At 43.9% G+C, this 17,108-nt stretch overlaps 1 protein-coding gene and 1 long non-coding RNA gene across 4 annotated transcripts in view; one reads left to right on the forward strand and one right to left on the reverse strand.

Moving 5' to 3' along the window:
• LOC307030739 (uncharacterized protein) overlaps positions 1-9,505 on the forward strand; it is a 316,946-nt gene extending 307,441 nt beyond the window's left edge. For both annotated transcript variants that reach the window (XR_013805766.1, XM_079667369.1), the window contains one exon: positions 9,235-9,505. The gene's annotated coding sequence lies outside the window, so the exon portion shown is untranslated. The remainder of the gene's footprint in view (positions 1-9,234) is intronic.
• The window catches only part of LOC307030741, a 193,997-nt gene that overhangs the window by 148,169 nt on the left and 28,720 nt on the right, over positions 1-17,108 (reverse strand). The gene's annotated exons all lie outside the window — the stretch shown is intronic.

Raw genomic sequence — 17,108 nt, forward strand, 5'->3', positions numbered from 1 at the left:
CGTCTGGCTGCTGTGGTCTCCCTCGGTGTGGGGAGCCGTGTACTTGGAGGTGGGGGTGGTGGTCGGGAGGGGGTGCGCACTCTAATGGGCTACCCAGGGACCTGACGCCACTCTCCAGAGACACATGGGCTCCATACATCCCAGCCTGCAGCCTTTGTCAAAATGCACACTTCCTCAGATATTCCTTTTCAAATCTATTAACTCCAAACTCAAATCCACACCCAATTAGGCTAAGCAGGCCAACTTCATAGGAACTGAATGAGACACATGGCATACGAAAGTTCTGATGTGGAGTGTGTATGTTTGCTTATGAAAATGTGCAGTGAGAGTGTAACGGTGTTATGAAATTAGTGGTGTCTCAGACAACCTATAAATATATGTAATTAGACAATACAGTTAAGATTGAAAAAATAATTTACAAATGTCTGTATTGTTTAAATACAACTCTGAAATGAAGAGATAAATGTATGGATTTGTTCAAATAGAACTCTGACAAAGTTTACAGTATATATTTGGGAAATTCTTACATAATGTATTATTAGCATGCAGGATATACATCAACACGATGACACTTACATAGACATCAATGTGAATGTGCACATGTATATCTTCACAGCAGCATTTGTGTGTGAATCTGTGTGTGTGCTTCACCTGTCTCCATGACCACCATGGGAAGCAGTGTGCCTCCTGCCCCCTTTAATCAGAGTCACACAATGGTGAGGCTAAATCCGCCTTATCTCGACACAATCAGATTAGAGAGGATTGCTGCTCTGCTAAGCACCACAAAGTAAAGCGCCCGCCCTCCCGGATCAAGATGATTTGATTAATAATTTGTGATCATATTATCCTTTAAGAAGCATCAATTGTTTTATTTTTATTTAGGATTTGTTTCTGTTTTTTTTCTCCCAACAGTTCCTAAGGCTAGACAGAGATTGAAAGATTATCTTCCCCACCTGAGCAAACTCTCTCCTCATCCCTCCCTCCATGTATTTCTCCCCTCCACTTACTGAAGGCGGTTTGTTCTATCAATCCCGCCAGTGACCAGATGGGGGTGCCATGACTGCTGCACACAGTGTGGGCCTCCTCCACACCTAATCTCATCAAAATAAACATGCCAGCAGTTGTCAGCTTCTCCGGCAGCGAGAGGCAGGGAGGGAGGGTGCTATAGAAACAGGTCAGGCTAATCATGCATATAATTGCATTTTGACATTTTGGGCTACTGGGACCAGACCTTTGGATATCAGGTTATCCTCGCAGCACTTAAGTGATTAACAAATGAAAATGCAGCTCTGAAACTTAATTAGATATTATGTCTCGCCCATGCCTACGGGGTGGGGTTTTTAAGGTAGTTGTTGTCAGTGGGTGGATGGGAGAGGGGGGGGGGCATTTTACATCATACTGTATACATTACCAAATACACATCACACATTACATATTGTGCAAATGATTTGTTTTTAAAGTGCAGCACATTCACTTTTGATCAAAATGTGTCAATAATATGTAGTTGGGGAGGAAAGTGTATGATTTATTGTCCCTACATTGTATGAATGACCCAGGTCGCAATCATTATTTAATGGCAAGGAATTAAGCTTCATCATTAGCTTGCTTCAACGTACTTGTCTGCTCTTAGATATAATTACAAGTCCCTTGTGATGCAGTTAAGAAAATTAACATTTATCCTCAATTTTCATCAAAAAGCTCCTCTGAGCAGAGAGAATCCACACACACACACACACACACACACACACACACACACACACACACACACACACACACACACACACACACACACACACACACACACACACACACACACACACACACACACACACACACACACACACACACACACACACACACACACACACACACACACACACACACACACACACACACACACACACACACACACACACACACACACACACACACACACACACACACACACACACACACACACACACACACACACACACACACACAGTGATGTTGCTTGCTTTGTTTCCATCATTAGTATGTTATATGTTATATGTTATAACAAGTATATACACACATATTATGACCCGAACCACCTCTCACTTCGAGATACATTTCATTTGAAAAAGTTAGACTCCAAAACAGGAGGTTTAAGGTCAACAACCACACAAACAAAAGTCCATTCTCTTAACCTGCAAAAAAACAGTTTCCTCATTATTCTACCGAAAAGAAGAAGTCGGAGAAGTCTATTGTCCCAAACCCTGCAGACAACAATGATACAAACCTGATGTCAGTATATAAACAGTGTGTTCCCTACAGTATGCCTCCACCTGATCCTCTGCTCACTACTCATCTCACCCCCATGTTGGAACCAGCTCTTGAACACGATTAGCTACTTTTCCACTTTACTAATTCATGGGCCAACTTCAGCTTCTGAACACTAAGGGCACCATCCATCTCCTTATCATGCCTAAGTCTATCTGCACTGCTTTTGTCCAAGTAAAGTACAGATCCACTCCATTTGATTGTCCAGATTCCTTGTCCTGCTTCTGCTCCAGCAGACTTGGTAACCTATCACAACGGGGTTCACTCTTCCATGCATAACAATGACTGCAGTGCTGTACCCGGAGACCATCTAAGCTACTTTTTTATAGCTTTTGTCTAAAAAAAGTGTTTTCTCTTTTTGTATTAAGGGCGACACCTTTGACTTTTTTGTTTTCAAACAACATGACAGTTCGTATCATACTCTCAATAAACTATAAATACAAATTTCAGGCATTTTTCTCTCCATTGTGAGCCCTGTCCTTCAGTTTATCAATGGATCCTTCCATCAAACATATCTAACATTTTATTTAATATACTACACGCACTTTCTTGTGCGCCTAAGGCCAATTACAGCATAAAGGAATCCTAAAGAAGCTGTTCCATTCAGAAGACTACAGGGACCGAGGATGAGATACAAGTGACAAGTAGACATGACTGGTGATGCCCTAAAAGAAAATGATTTAATGAATGAAGTCGTTCAATGTAGTTATTGATAAAAACGATGAGTGCCGTATAAAACAAGAGTAACACTAATGTCACTGGTTAAACATTATGATATCTAAAGATCATTACAACATCATGGTATGAGAGATGTGCAAGTGAATTCATTATGCACTTCTCAGTGGCCACCATGTATCATGAATATAGATCACATGTTGGTTTACAATTCATTTGGGCTTTTAATCACTTTTTCAACAGCTGCTCCTATCGATGACTTGAGATAAAAGCATGTTTTACAACACACTGATCACTTAATAAGGTTATGCCAACATTTCAAAACCAACTACAGCATGTGTCACTACCTGACTCATGAGCCGTATTACATGTTGACTGTATCTCTTAGTTCTGATGAGCATCCATTTAACATATTCCACTTAACAGGACGTTGATCTTCAATCAGCGTTTCCGCCAGGGGGGCGTCTTGCCGTCATTCGACGCCCTTACGGCCGGTCCACACTACAGCTTCGACAGCTTCAAAAACGGTTTCCAACGCGTCTGCCCATTCACTTTGAATGGGGTGACGTCACGTTGCCTCGCTTTTCACCGAACTGAATTGTGGGTAGCATAGCGGTCCGTCTCCTTCGTCTCCGGCTGCAGAAGTTGAACAATGTTCAACTTCTGCAGCCGGAGACACCGGAGTAGCCAGCGTCAGCCAATCAAATCCCGTTTATGCAAATCTGACAGTTCAAGCGCTAGCCAATCAAACCGCGTGCAAGCTGGGAGAGCCAGACCGCAGTTCATTTCCTCATATTCCAAACGAGAAATTACGGTAGCAAATCACCCGGTTCTTTACGACCAGAACTATTTACCGGGATACAAACCGGAGGAACCAGGCATGGAGGGAGGTGGAAGAGACACTGGGTGAAACTGGTAGGTTTTCGCCTGTTTGGGGAGTTTATAGATATATATATATATTGCTCGCATAAAATCCCTGGGGTTTTTTACTTTGTATGCCGGGGGCGGGACATTCATGTGATTGGTTGTTGGTCGCGGTGCTCGAATAAAATCCCCAAGCTTCAGACACGCCCAGCTCCAAGCTTCAGACACGCCCAGCTCCAAGCTTTTTTTGAAGCTGTAGTGTGGACGGGCCGTTATTCAGCTCGGAACGCCCTGAACTCGAGCCGAGGGCGTCGAGAGTTTTTATCGCTTGAAATGACGAAAAGGAAAAAGGACAAGGACATCCCTCTGTTGGAGGGGCAAAGGAGTCTGGTGGGATTATTTTCGCCGCCAGCAAAGCGTGTTCCTGTGACAGAAAGTGTACTGCCGGCGAGCTTTGGTGGGGGGTGCTACTGGAGCACGCGAGTGAACTGCGAGTGCCGGAGCCTCGCAGCTGCAAAACTGAGGGTCTGTGGTAAACTGTGGTAATATGAAGGGCCGTTTAGGAGCCGAAAAAAACGGAATTTCCATCACTAATACGTAAAGAGATAGTATCTATAAGGAACGGCTCAGTTCAAAATTCAAGTCACGTGACACGACGTGAGGTCACACCCCCAATCCCGGGTTGGACGCCCTCTCAGCCCTGGTCTGGCGGAAACACTGTCTTCAATCCTGCTCATTGAGTCTTGCAAATTAAAATAAAGGCTTCATTACAATAGGATGACCTGGTCGAAGTGAAGTGAACGTAGGGCTGCTCAATTAATCGTATTTGTATCGCAATTACGATTATGGCTTGCAACGATTACGAAAACAACGTAATCGAAATATAACGATTATTTTTTATTATTATAATCTTTTTTTTTTTTTTTCAGTTCAGTTACACAAGTTATGAGTTCAGGGTAATCGACTGTTAAAAACATACTGTTCAAAAAAAATGTCTCCAATAAATTGATGTTTTCAAAGTAAATGGATAATCGTTTTTAATAATCGTGATACCAATTATTGACCCAAATAATCGAGATTATGATTGTTGACATAATCGAGCAGCCCTAAGTGAACGTTTACATTTGAGTCATTAAAGGACAAGTATCCAGTAGCGTAACCAAGGCTGCTAGTGAGCTCCACCCAATCCCATCATCAGCACAAAGCCTGTGATGAAGACATGGCTCTTGACAGACGTCCTGGACCATGTCTGTGTTTGTGCCTCTGCTTCACGGGACAACACGAGCCGCCAGTCAGAGAGGATAGGCGGGGAGAGGGAGGGATGCTGTGGGGGTTTGGGGATGAGGATGTGGGAGGACTGGGCCTCAGCTGTCAGCTCTCTGCACTCACATATGGTTCAGTGTCCTATTGGCACTATGTTAAATGACAAAGAGCCCACCCTTTACATCACCATAGGCAGACACACCTTTACCGACACCTCCGTCTGTCTGCCGATCTGCACCCATTTTCAGATATATGCACAATACAACCGCATATATACACAAGTATGCACACACGAAAACATGCACAAAGCACATTCGCAGGCAGGCATACTCATCCACTGCATTTTGCATAGGTGACACTTTTCATTATTCAAAGCTTCTTTCTGGGGATGTGGTGTGCACACCGAGAGGCGACATGCACTCTCCAAACAAGGTACACCTTAATTATGCATGCTCAGACTACAAGCATTGCATTTTGGTGTGCATGTGAGTCTACAGTATGTACTACTGTACTACCTAATTGCCTTCATACAGTATGTGGGACATATGTATCTGTATGCGTCTTTAGTCTACCTCTGTGTGCCTCCTTAAGCATATGTCTGAATATAAATATATCGTCTCTCTGTAGACCTCAACATACTGAATACACGATCTTCATGTCGTAGTAGGTCCACAGGTGCCGACTGTATCAACACCTGCATGGAAATCTTGTTTTATCTGCAAAACAAGCAACAATAACTTGCATGTGTTCTATTCAACAGCGGTACCGTATGTTGTGAGAGCAGAAAAAGCTTGCGAACGCCAGCATACATTAGCTAATCCGACTCAGTATGCACAGATGAGATTCAGAGTGTCATAAAGGGCTCCCACCTGACCCGCCCCTCATCAGAGCCATCTTCCGCCCTCGACAAAACATATTTGTATTGTTGTTGTGTGCTTAGTCTCTTTATCCGCCTGACAGGCTTTCAAACTCGCACGTCTCTCCCCGAAGAGACAGCGGTGACTAAACAATTCGAAAGATGCCGTCTCCCGTCGTTCACTCAGCGTTACAGCTCAATGTGAAACACACAAGTAGCCTTTCATTTAGGCGATTACACCAGATTAAAATTTCCACTAATGTTGGGGAGTGCACGTTCCTTCAGAAGAGGCCTCCGCTTTGAGTGCCGACACGACGCCGCATTAGAACAGTGAGCATCACATTAACCAGCAGCACCGGCAGCTCAGAGGTGCAGCAAGACAGGGATTTTCAGCTTGATTGGGTTTTCATCTTGGAGTAAAGGGATGAATTATTTATTTTCCTGTGTGTGTGTGTGTGTGTGTGTGTGTGTGTGTGTGTGTGTGTGTGTGTGTGTGTGTGTGTGTGTGTGTGTGTGTGTGTGTGTGTGTGTGTGTGTGTGTGTGTGTGTGTGTGTGTGTGTGTGTGTGTGTGTGTGTGTGTGTGTGTGTGTGTGTGTGTGTGTGTGTGTGTGTGTGTGTGATGGAAAAAGCCAGGCCAAGGTAAATACTTTAAAACATTCTACCTTTCTCTTGATGCAGAAAAACAACAAGCTTCGGGGTCAGAGTGCAACGTTCCCAAAAGTGAAATTCCAGCAATTATTCACAGGAGATCCTCGGCGGGTGCTCAGGGGCAACATGTCCGCACCCTTGAGTGGGCAGAGGAGACTGACAGCCCCATTATAAAACGGCCCGCGTGACAGATAAATATTTCAGACACAAATAAATAAAGGATGCCCGGCGTTTTCCTTCTGAATGACTTTTCACAGCTGAATGCCCACGGCCGCTTGCCCCGGGATCTCCTGACGGCACCATTCACCCCTCCCTCACTATCACCCCTCCACCTATTCCACCTCAGGCTCTGTACAACACCCAAAACCAGGCCACCAACCCTTGATGTTGCCGACCCCCCCCCCTTTCCACACGACCACGTTCCCCCTCCATCCCTGCACGTTTCCCCTGGGCTGCCCAGCATGCAGGTACAGGCGCTGCCCCTCCATTTCTGGGTACAAAGAACCAATTAATCTACGTGTCTGAGTCCGGGCGTCTAGAAGGCCTTCTCTTTGTGTTTGTGGATCTCTCTCTGTCAAGCGGACTCAGAGTCACGGTTCATTGTTGCCCAGTAATTACTGTAATGTGTAGAATACATGTTGAATTGTAATGGCTTTGTTCTTCATTGTTTTCTTTCTGGCCAATGTTACCTATGAGGTGATTACAAATGGGTTGGGTAGAAGGTTCTCATAGGATCAAAAAAGAATAGATTGAATTTAATAGTAGATTAAGTGTGTTAAATGTCTGAGGCTGTAATAAGCATGGCTAAGCATCTCCTCTCTTTCTTATGGATTACCTCGCTGCATTTGTATTAGGGGCAGAGTGCCATCCCAAAGGAACACAGTGGGATAATTCAATTAAGGACAAATTAGGAGATGTTCCTGTGGTTACAATCTAAGAGAGGCCAGATGGGAATGTTGCAGCGACACCCTCCCTTACCTTCGAGCAAAGAGATGGAGAAAGAGTAAAGAGAGAAACTGACAAAGTAGGAGAAAGATAGTTTCCCGATAGCATCAGTTCTTCCCTCTAAGGCAGGGGGGTCAAACTCAATTTCATCACGGGCCACATTCGCATTATGGTTGCACTCAAAGGGCCGGTTGTAACTTTAAGACTATATACAAATACATATAAACATATTTAATATATATAAAATAATGTATTATATTACATTATTGCCTCTACATTGAATTATTATCGGATAGGGTAATAACTTCATAATTAACTACGTCTGAAAGCAGAAGTCTGGGGCAAATAATTTCAAGTCTCTTCAGTGAGAATGTCACAAAATGATTTAAAAAGAAAAGCCAATTTCTGAAGAAAAAAAAAAGTAACATTTTGAGGGAAAAAAATCTAAATCTGAGAAAAAGTGAAATTCTAAGAAAAAAGACATATTTGGAAAAAAAGACAAATTCTGAGAAAAAAGTCAAATTTGAGATGCATTGTGGGACATGTAGTTTATGGGCAACATGCTTCTGAAGTAGAATGTAACCCATAATAAACATATTATATTCTTTGCAAGCTCTTATGGGGCCACAGAAAATGAAGTCGCGGGCCTGATTTGGCCCCCGGGCCTTGAGTTTGACACCCCTGCTCTAAGGTATACACTTAAAAAACTCAGGAGAGACGCACAAGATCAGATCAAGTGATGGGACATCTCAGATCAGCTACCTCAATATATAGAACCTTTTGTTAAGGCTGTATTTGTAGAAAACGTTCTGATAGTCGAAATCCCTGCCATTAAGGGTGCACAGAATGACGATTTCAACAGTGGAAGCCATATTCTGTATGTATAAAATGTGAATATATCGCAGTTACAGTAACGGGAAAGTGCTGTATTTGGCTAGAAAGCAATCAGACTGACAGGTTCTCCTGTGTTGGACTCCTCCAGATGTTTCTACTGTGTGTACAATAGTTGGGATACCAGGTTGTTTCTTTGATGTCTTGCTGGGCGGAACAGAGAAAGCAACTCTGCTACCAATGGGACTATTAAAGCAGACAAGCAGAAATCCTGAGAACACAAGGTTTCTCCTTCTTCCACTTTCCCCCCCCCCCCCTCCATCTTTCCCAATATTTCTCTTTCACGGTCTCGCTCACAAAAATCGTGTTGAGCGGTGTTAGCATTGAGATAAAAAGAACGCTTAAATATTAATGGAGGTGTGCTTTGTTCTGGCGAGCACAGAGACGTAGATCTTCTGACTGGTAGAAACCAGGTCTGATTCATTAGCTGGGGTGTCTGTGTGAGGACGTCCACAGAGGGCTGCCACATCCACTGAGAATGCTGGGTAGGCCACACAACCCCCCCCCCCCCCCCTCGAACCAGCATACCCCTTTCCAATCAAGCCCTCCCATACACTCTCAGTCTCTCTCCTCCTTCCCCTTCATTCTCTCTATCATTATCCCCCACCTCTATATTCTCTCTGAAATTCTTTAACCTCAAATTCTCTCAAAACCACGCTTGTGAATTCTTCTCATATTATCCTCTGTTCCTCCTCCGTTGCTTCTATAGCGATAAGAATCCATTAACCCTCCCCCCCCATCACAACCCCCCTTTTATGCATGTTGTTTGTTCTTTCTAATGTCTCTCCAGATGTGCTGCTGGTGAAAGCAAACCAAAAAACAAACTAAAGAAAAGCATGTCTCCCAGCTCCAGTCGACTCTAGATCTTGGGACAACAAGAAGGGACCTAAAAGTTGGGATCTGGTGCTACACGTTACCCTCAGTGACTGCCTTTGAGAGGTAGAACACTACACATTCACACACATGTTTGAATTGTGCCAGGCTGAACCGGGAAGAGAGTACCATAGGGAGAGTCCAGCTCCTTCCTCAATCTCTTATGTTTCACTCTACCTCACTTCCCCCTTCCCCTGTGAGACAAACATGATCAAACCATAGTGAGTGGACACAGTCCTTCCACGAACTACAAGGGGGGAAACCTAGAGAGAGTAACAGAGAGAGATGGAAATGATAGACTCCTCCAAAACCCCTTTCTTCCACAAGATGAGCTGCTTCCCCGATGAATAAGGAACAGCTCATTGGGATCGTCTAAGAACAAGATTGAGGGTTTCTGGGATATGTTTTTATCTTTTTTATGATCTCATTGAAAAAAGAAATCAATAGAGCAACACGAGAAAAAGGGGAAAGATAACAATGAGGCTAGATAAAGTTTTCACACATGTCTTGGTACTTGTTAAGAAAAGTACTACACTTTGTTTCAGGATGAAAACTTAACTTGGGTTTCTGTGTAAGAAAACTCTTACACATTTCTAACGTTACACTGAAAGGAGTGCATGACTACTCCTCCATTAATAGGTTGGAATTCATAACGGATGAACACGAGCTGTAACGTCTGTTGTGGTTTATGCGCATCTATTGTGGTTTGTTAGAACGCAGCTATTTCCGTGTTCAAATGGCTTGTAGTAGTCCGGTGGGAAGTTGGGGAAATATGGGGACACGTGTACTTCTTGTTCCTTGTGTAAACAAGACTTGACAACCTTACCTGACGCAACAGAGGAATAACTCCCCATTTAACAGAAACCCAACCACGGAGAAGCTGTATCGCCTCAAATAAATAGTTATGAGCAGACAAGTGTAAATCATGTTCAACATCGTCCTCACAGCCACTGATGTGTTCGGTTCATGTAACACATTGATATCATGCATCATGTTTAATACTATGTAACATTGAAATGCACACAGTTGGTTGTAAATGCACAATGTCAAACAGACTTGCATGCAAACACAATATTCACACACTCAATGCACTCTCGGAAACACACACACACACACACACACACACACACACACACACACACACACACACACACACACACACACACACACACACACACACACACACACACACACACACACACACACACACACACACACACACACACACACACACACACACACACACACACACACACACACACACACACACACACACACACACACACACACACACACACACACACACACACACACACACACAAAGTGAGCAAACAAGCCCACAGATGAGCCGCGAAAAGCTCCAAATCCCTTTATTACCCCTCGTTGTGAAGAGGATGCAGAAGTGGTCCGCCAAGTGCTGCCCTCTCTGTATATAAACCCCTTAAAGCTTAGTCCCACAACCAATGAAAGACCGGTGCAATCTGTAAGCAGCCCTGTTCCCATATGGGCCAGCCTGCCATGGGCCTCGTTTGCCTTTGTCCTGCGGCTCTCTGAGGGCCGGGCCCCGCACGCCCCAGCCTAGCTCCAGGCATTTATTAAATATGCACCTTCCAGTTGCTGTGAAGAAAGATCCCAACCAGCTAATCTCATCACAGGCTGGGGACCCTCCACATATGTAAATCTACATCTGTTCCCCTTCAAAGAGAGAGATTCTCCAGGATTATCCCGCACACAGACCCAGACGCATACACATGGACATGCACACACACAAAAGTACTCTCCCACATGGCCACTGCCAATCAAGAAGTCCCCCCCCCCTCTGCCGCATGTACTTGTCTGCCGTCCCCAGACTCCCAACATACCCTCCTTTCTCAATTAGCTTGATGACAAGCAATGGCCAAGAAATTGCTCTTTTTGTCATTGCTTTGTATTTGCCTTGGTGGGAAGTGACAAGGCAAGACATTACAAAAGCTGCCCCTCGCCTAAAGGCTATGGCTGGCATAAGGGTGCTGGGGCTGGGCCAGGGCCCGTAAAGAGCAGCGCCAGAGGCCTAGGAAGCTGGCACCATACAGAGAGAAACATCCTATAGCGCCCAGGGATATCATTATACATCCCTGCAACACAGGATTAGCCTGCTCCCTGGCTGGGAGCTGCCATAAGTCAATGGGAGAGACAGCTTCATCAAACATCAATAACTGACTGGCAGATGACAGTATGAACAGCTATATTTATCGCTTTAATATATGCCTCTACCCAACAAGCTGTATGCATATTTAAATTATACAATTCAACCAATGATGTCGTAGTATGTTTGTGAATTCAACATGTATATTTTCTACTTTCTTGTTTATTTCTTGTCTTTCAATTTTTATTGTACAATGCCATGTCTTTTTATACTGCTGCAACAAACATTTCCCAAATTGGGATCAATAAAGCACAATCTTATCTTAGACTTTAGAGAATGGTAAGTCAATTATGAATTCTAGTTGATAAAGTTAGGGACCGCCAAAGACAGAGAACCCGCTAACACAGTTTGAATCTGTATATGTAGCTACATACAAAATAAAACATAAATGTAAATACAAATACAAATAAGCAATCACACATTAGTTTGTGAAAAATGTGTTGTTTTTCATTTATATTTTACATATTGGCTGCGTTTCACTATTGATCGTGTCTGCAGCCCGTTCTGTAAAAAAATGAGCTTAGATATTTATGTTCCACTTCCTGTTTTATTTTGTATTCACCCTGTCTCGTTTCTGGTCCCTTTTCTTCCTGCCTTGGTTGTTTTCCCGCCATCGCCAGTGTTTGCCCCGCCCCTGATTGTTTCCACCTGTGTCCACTTTCCTCTTGTATATAGTGTCCTGTCTCCCTTTGTTTGTTGCCAGATTGTTTTGTGTCTTATGCCAAACTCTCCAGCGTTTTCCAAACTCTTCAAGTTATTGTTACGGTCATTGTTCAGATTAGTGTTATAGTTAGATTAGGTAGAAGTATTTTTCTAGTTTATTTGTTAGGTAGCATTTAGTGTAGATCAGGGGTGCCCACACTTTTTCAGCTTGGGAGCTACTTTTAAAATGACCACGCCCAAGTGATCTACCTACAGGACCGCCCCTGCCCAGTCTGTGCCGCGAGCGGGGGGGAGGGGGTGCTAGTGGACTAAACTGTGGCGTTTGCGCTTCAGATGAGGAGGTGAGGCCCCCTCATAACTGCATTCTTTGGGGTTTTTTCAATGCCATGCGATCTACCCACACTACGACCGCGATCGGCGTATTGGGCACCCCTGGTGTAGATGTATCATCGTTTGTATTTTTCTGGATCTGTTCATCCTGTGGTTTTGTTTGGTTTTTGTCTGCTTTTCAAGTAAAGACTCGTTTTGATACTTGAATCCTGTGTCTGCATTTGTGCTTGTGGGTCCACTCCTTGTACACATGTGGCAGACTATTAGCTTATATTGTGGAGAGGTGAAGTATTTCGTAAATATGTACATAATATAGCATTTTCCATCATATAAATGACACCTAACAAAAAACAAAAAAAAAAGGAAATTGCTTTATTTACATGTTATAATAATCAACCCCCTGAGTCCCCATATTTAAATAGCACTCTGAAATGCAATTCAACAAATATGTGATTGGCCGAGTACGTAGGTGGCCGTTTTATTTTGCTCATTTACTTAATAGTCTACCTCCAAAGAGCAAGTGAGATGTACTGCTCATGCGTGCCACACATACTTCTGTGGGGGTATATCAGCAATTGCTAGCTCTTGATCATGCGGTGGCCGGTCGAAAAATAGCTGAACACCAAAAAGCAGTGCGGTGCAATAAGTGAGGGGTGCAGCCCAACACAAGCGTCTTAAAACATTGTTTTAGTGTAATCCAAGAGAGACTGCTGATACAGTATCATTTACCACAAAATACTGGTACAAAAAAAGGTTGCATGTGTGAAGCTACTCATTTTAAATGTAAGATTACATATTCTCTGCAACTGAGCTGGTGTGCCTTGGGGTTGTAAACTAGGGGAGCTAGAAATTGTCCCCCAAGTCATCATTACTTGCAGTGCAACCATATCAGAAGTCAAAAAGAATCAATCAATTGAGTGTTTTCTTAACGCCAGAGGTAACACTTCTCATCATACCTGCATTGCAGCCATTACACAAGCTTGAGGTGACAGCAGAACTGACATGAGGTGCTTATACAGGAATATTACTGGTGACAGAAGAATATGTTAGCTTTTTTTTTTTTACTATTTTGGTACCGTTTGTGTTGGAGAAATAGTGTTTTCTCCACTCTTTGGGTTGTTTTAATGCACTGATATCATGTGTGGCTCTGAGACTGTACGACCTTGCAGCTGCCTCCTCTAATGATAACAGAAGACAGGTTGTTGTTCTATTCTGAGAAGGCAGGGACTTATTTGTTCAGGTTGTTGATCTTTATGAGGAGACAGGGAAATACTTGTTGTCTCCTACATTATCTCACAACTGCTGGAAGTCCAGAAGACGTCACAGATGACCCATCGCAGATGACCCGACTTTACGACACCCGCGGCTGATATTAGCGCCACCTCGATTTACGACTGTTGTTATCTCCTGTGTTTTGGACTATATAAGCCTGATGTTTTTTGCTGTTCCTTTGAGCAACATACCCCATGTGTGCGAGTTAACCCATATCCTTTGTATGTGAGTTAACTCTGCTCCTTCTTGCAAGAATAAATTAGTTACCTGATCATTGATTCTCAACCTGGTGTCGAGTCATATTTTTTTGTTTGGGATGTTTTTGGGATGTTAAGGCATAAAATAGGACTTACAATGTCGTGTACTGCCATCATTCCTGCAAGTCTAAATACAGTGCGGTCTGGATCCCAAAACAAGGCATTATCTCGAGGAGGAATACAGCTTTTGATGAATCCTACTATGGATTATACAACCACCACTGAATTGTGAACAACGGTGGAATTGCACGTAATATCAGAAGTAAAATGATCGTCAAAAACACAATTGTACACACATTGTTTCACAAAGATCAATGAGGTATGTGTTCAATTAAATTCACCTTGAGCTGGAACAGCATGTTCACACGAGCTAGTATCGTATAATGAGATTTATAAAAAAAAAAGCTCAAACACAAAGAAAGACCATCTGACACGACATAACAGCTACACGGAGAATGGTTGTTAAGACGTGTTCGATAGATCCGATTTGCATGTTTAATTAAGCTATCAGCTCAGTACAACAGAGACCCAAAACCTAAAGCCGCAGAGTCAACAGCCCCTGTAATAACACCTCCCTCCGGTCAGAAGAGCTGAGGAGAGGGTGGAGGAGGAGAGGAGGCCGGCAAAGAGGAGGTGGGGGGGGGGGAGGGGGGGTGCAGGCAGTCACTAATACACTGAAAGGGAAAGCGCAAAGCTTTTCATTAACACCCTGTGAAAGGCACATTCACACTCCAGCCCACTAATTAAGTCAGGCCTCACTCACTGGGGAGCAGGAGTGAAGAGAGGGAGAGAGGACTAGAGTTGGAAAAGAGAGCAAAGAATTAGGAGACTTGAAGAGAAAACCGAAAGGAGGAAAAGAGGCAAGAAGTAAAGTGTCGAGATGGAAGAGAGACAGGCAGAGCGAGAGTGAAGGAGCAAAAAGCGGAGGGAGGTACCCAGATAATATCTCTGCCCCTAATCAGGTTGATTTTAAAGTCACTCGTTGCCAGTCCACTGCAGGCCTCATTAACTCGCCTCTGGCTGGCATCATTGTTCAGGCAGCGTTTGAAATCCACCAAAGGAATGTAGATTTGCTTTAATCCGGGCCCATCAAAGGTAACACTGATGCTGCAGTGATGCTGTGCCTCTGGATTAGGCCAAGCTCGAGGGGAGAGAAAGTAGAGAGCAGCTGCAAGGAGAGAGAGAGAGAGACACCCATACTCAAAATTTAACCATTTCGAATTCAGTAGGTGACAGGTCTCAAGAGCCTCACCGGCACTGAAGATGACACTTTCAGGCGGCTTTTGAATAATCTGGATGGTCCAGGTTACATAATTATGCCATGACAATTTGGGCACATATGTCAGAGTACAGTCTGGCAGCCAGCGTATCAGTGTGGGGAGCTTACAGGCGCAGGGATAAGCGCCATACTGTCCCTGCATTTACTCTCCTCCACTGTGTTCTGCTAGGTGCTGATTTGGGAAAATTTGCAATTCAAAACAACTTTTTGAAAAGAATATTTTTTCGTCTCATGAATATCGAATTTGGGGAGGCAGGGTTAAAATTGCACATAGCAACAACGGGAGACCATTTTGTGGTTAGCCTACTCCTGGCTGTGTCAAAAGATGAGGACTAAAGACCAGCGGCATACCTGGGATATGACAATATCATGGTGCTGTTCACCGGGAAGCCCAGTTTGAGCCAACAGGAAGTTTGTCATGTTCTAAAACACATGTGTCAAACTCAAGGCCCGGGGGCCAAATCAGGTCCTCGGTGGATTTAATTTCGGCCCGCGGGATAATTTTGAATTACTATTAGATCTGGCCCGCCGGTATATTGCACGCACACCTTCACTCAATCCTGAGGGTCTCCTCAGCTCAGAGCCGGACCCCAAACATTGATGAACTTGCACCCAAGATGAGATGCCAAGTATCTGGCTTGAGCTGCATCACAGAGCAGCACACTGAGTTTACATGGATGTTTCCTTCTGCACTTTTTTTCGTGAGACAACAGGGCATGTTTGGTTTTTTCTTTGAGAGAAATTGTTTTTTGAAGCTGTTGTTGGCCTGTGGGAAAATGTAATAATAAGAATGGTTTTTATCGGCAACAATTTAAGTTTTGTTAGTTCCAGGTCCAATATGTGCAATAAGTTCATTTCAATAAGTTTTGCAATAAACATCGAACCAGTCCGGCCCTCGACTAGTACCGACTTTTTAATTTTGGCCCACTGTGCATTTGAGTTTCAGAGTAAAGGGAAACCGGTGCTAAAAGTTGAAAACACGGCAGATGAACTTTAGCTTCATTCAATGGAGATGATGATCCTTGACAGTTGTGATAAAAGGCATGCTGAAATCTACAATGTTATCACTTTCTAACTGTATCTTTAAAACATGTTTTCTGAAAGAGTAGTGTCCACTTGCAGAGCGAGCACTCTCCGGTGTGGGAGACCTCTGAGTCCATGGTATCAAAAAAAACACAACGACATATCATCTTTATTCATGAGCAAATCCATTACAGTGGATATGAGTATACCCAAGCATCCACCCTGAGAGAATGCATTCTATCATTTCTACATTTGAAGCAAGTGCTAAAAGGACAAGTCCATACAATCTACCTGTCCATTCCCAGAATGCCGGTTCCTCACACATAGTTTAGACAGAGGATGTGTGTCAGGCTGATGTTTCATGCCGACTCCTGCCATGCTTATGACATGTTAAACATGAGTTGCAGGTGTCACCAACCAAGCCCCAGCATGCTTTGCCACTGTCAAACCCCGGTGTTGCTGGGGATTCTCAGGGGACTCCAGGGCGAGGTGGAGAGCGGGGGATAAGTAGGAATGGCAAAGAGGCGAGAGATTGTGGGCATGAAGGTCCCGGGCTCACAGGGGGAGCCAGGTTAAGCCAGTTAAGGGCATTAGACCTCCAGGCTGATGAAAAGGGGCCCTCCCAGATCAAATTGAAGTAAATCTAGCCTAAATCCACCCTACAAAGGGAGTTTAGACTTCGCCATTGTGCGGGCCAGAGTAAACAGGGGGTCCTTGGGTAAGCCTCCCTTCACAGGGAACAAAGGCAGAGAGTTGAGGAACTGATTTTACCCCAGTAGGCC

The sequence above is a fragment of the Notothenia rossii genome (genome assembly GCF_949606895.1).
Source record: "Notothenia rossii genome assembly, chromosome: 2".
Classification (NCBI taxonomy): Eukaryota; Metazoa; Chordata; class Actinopteri; order Perciformes; family Nototheniidae; genus Notothenia; species Notothenia rossii.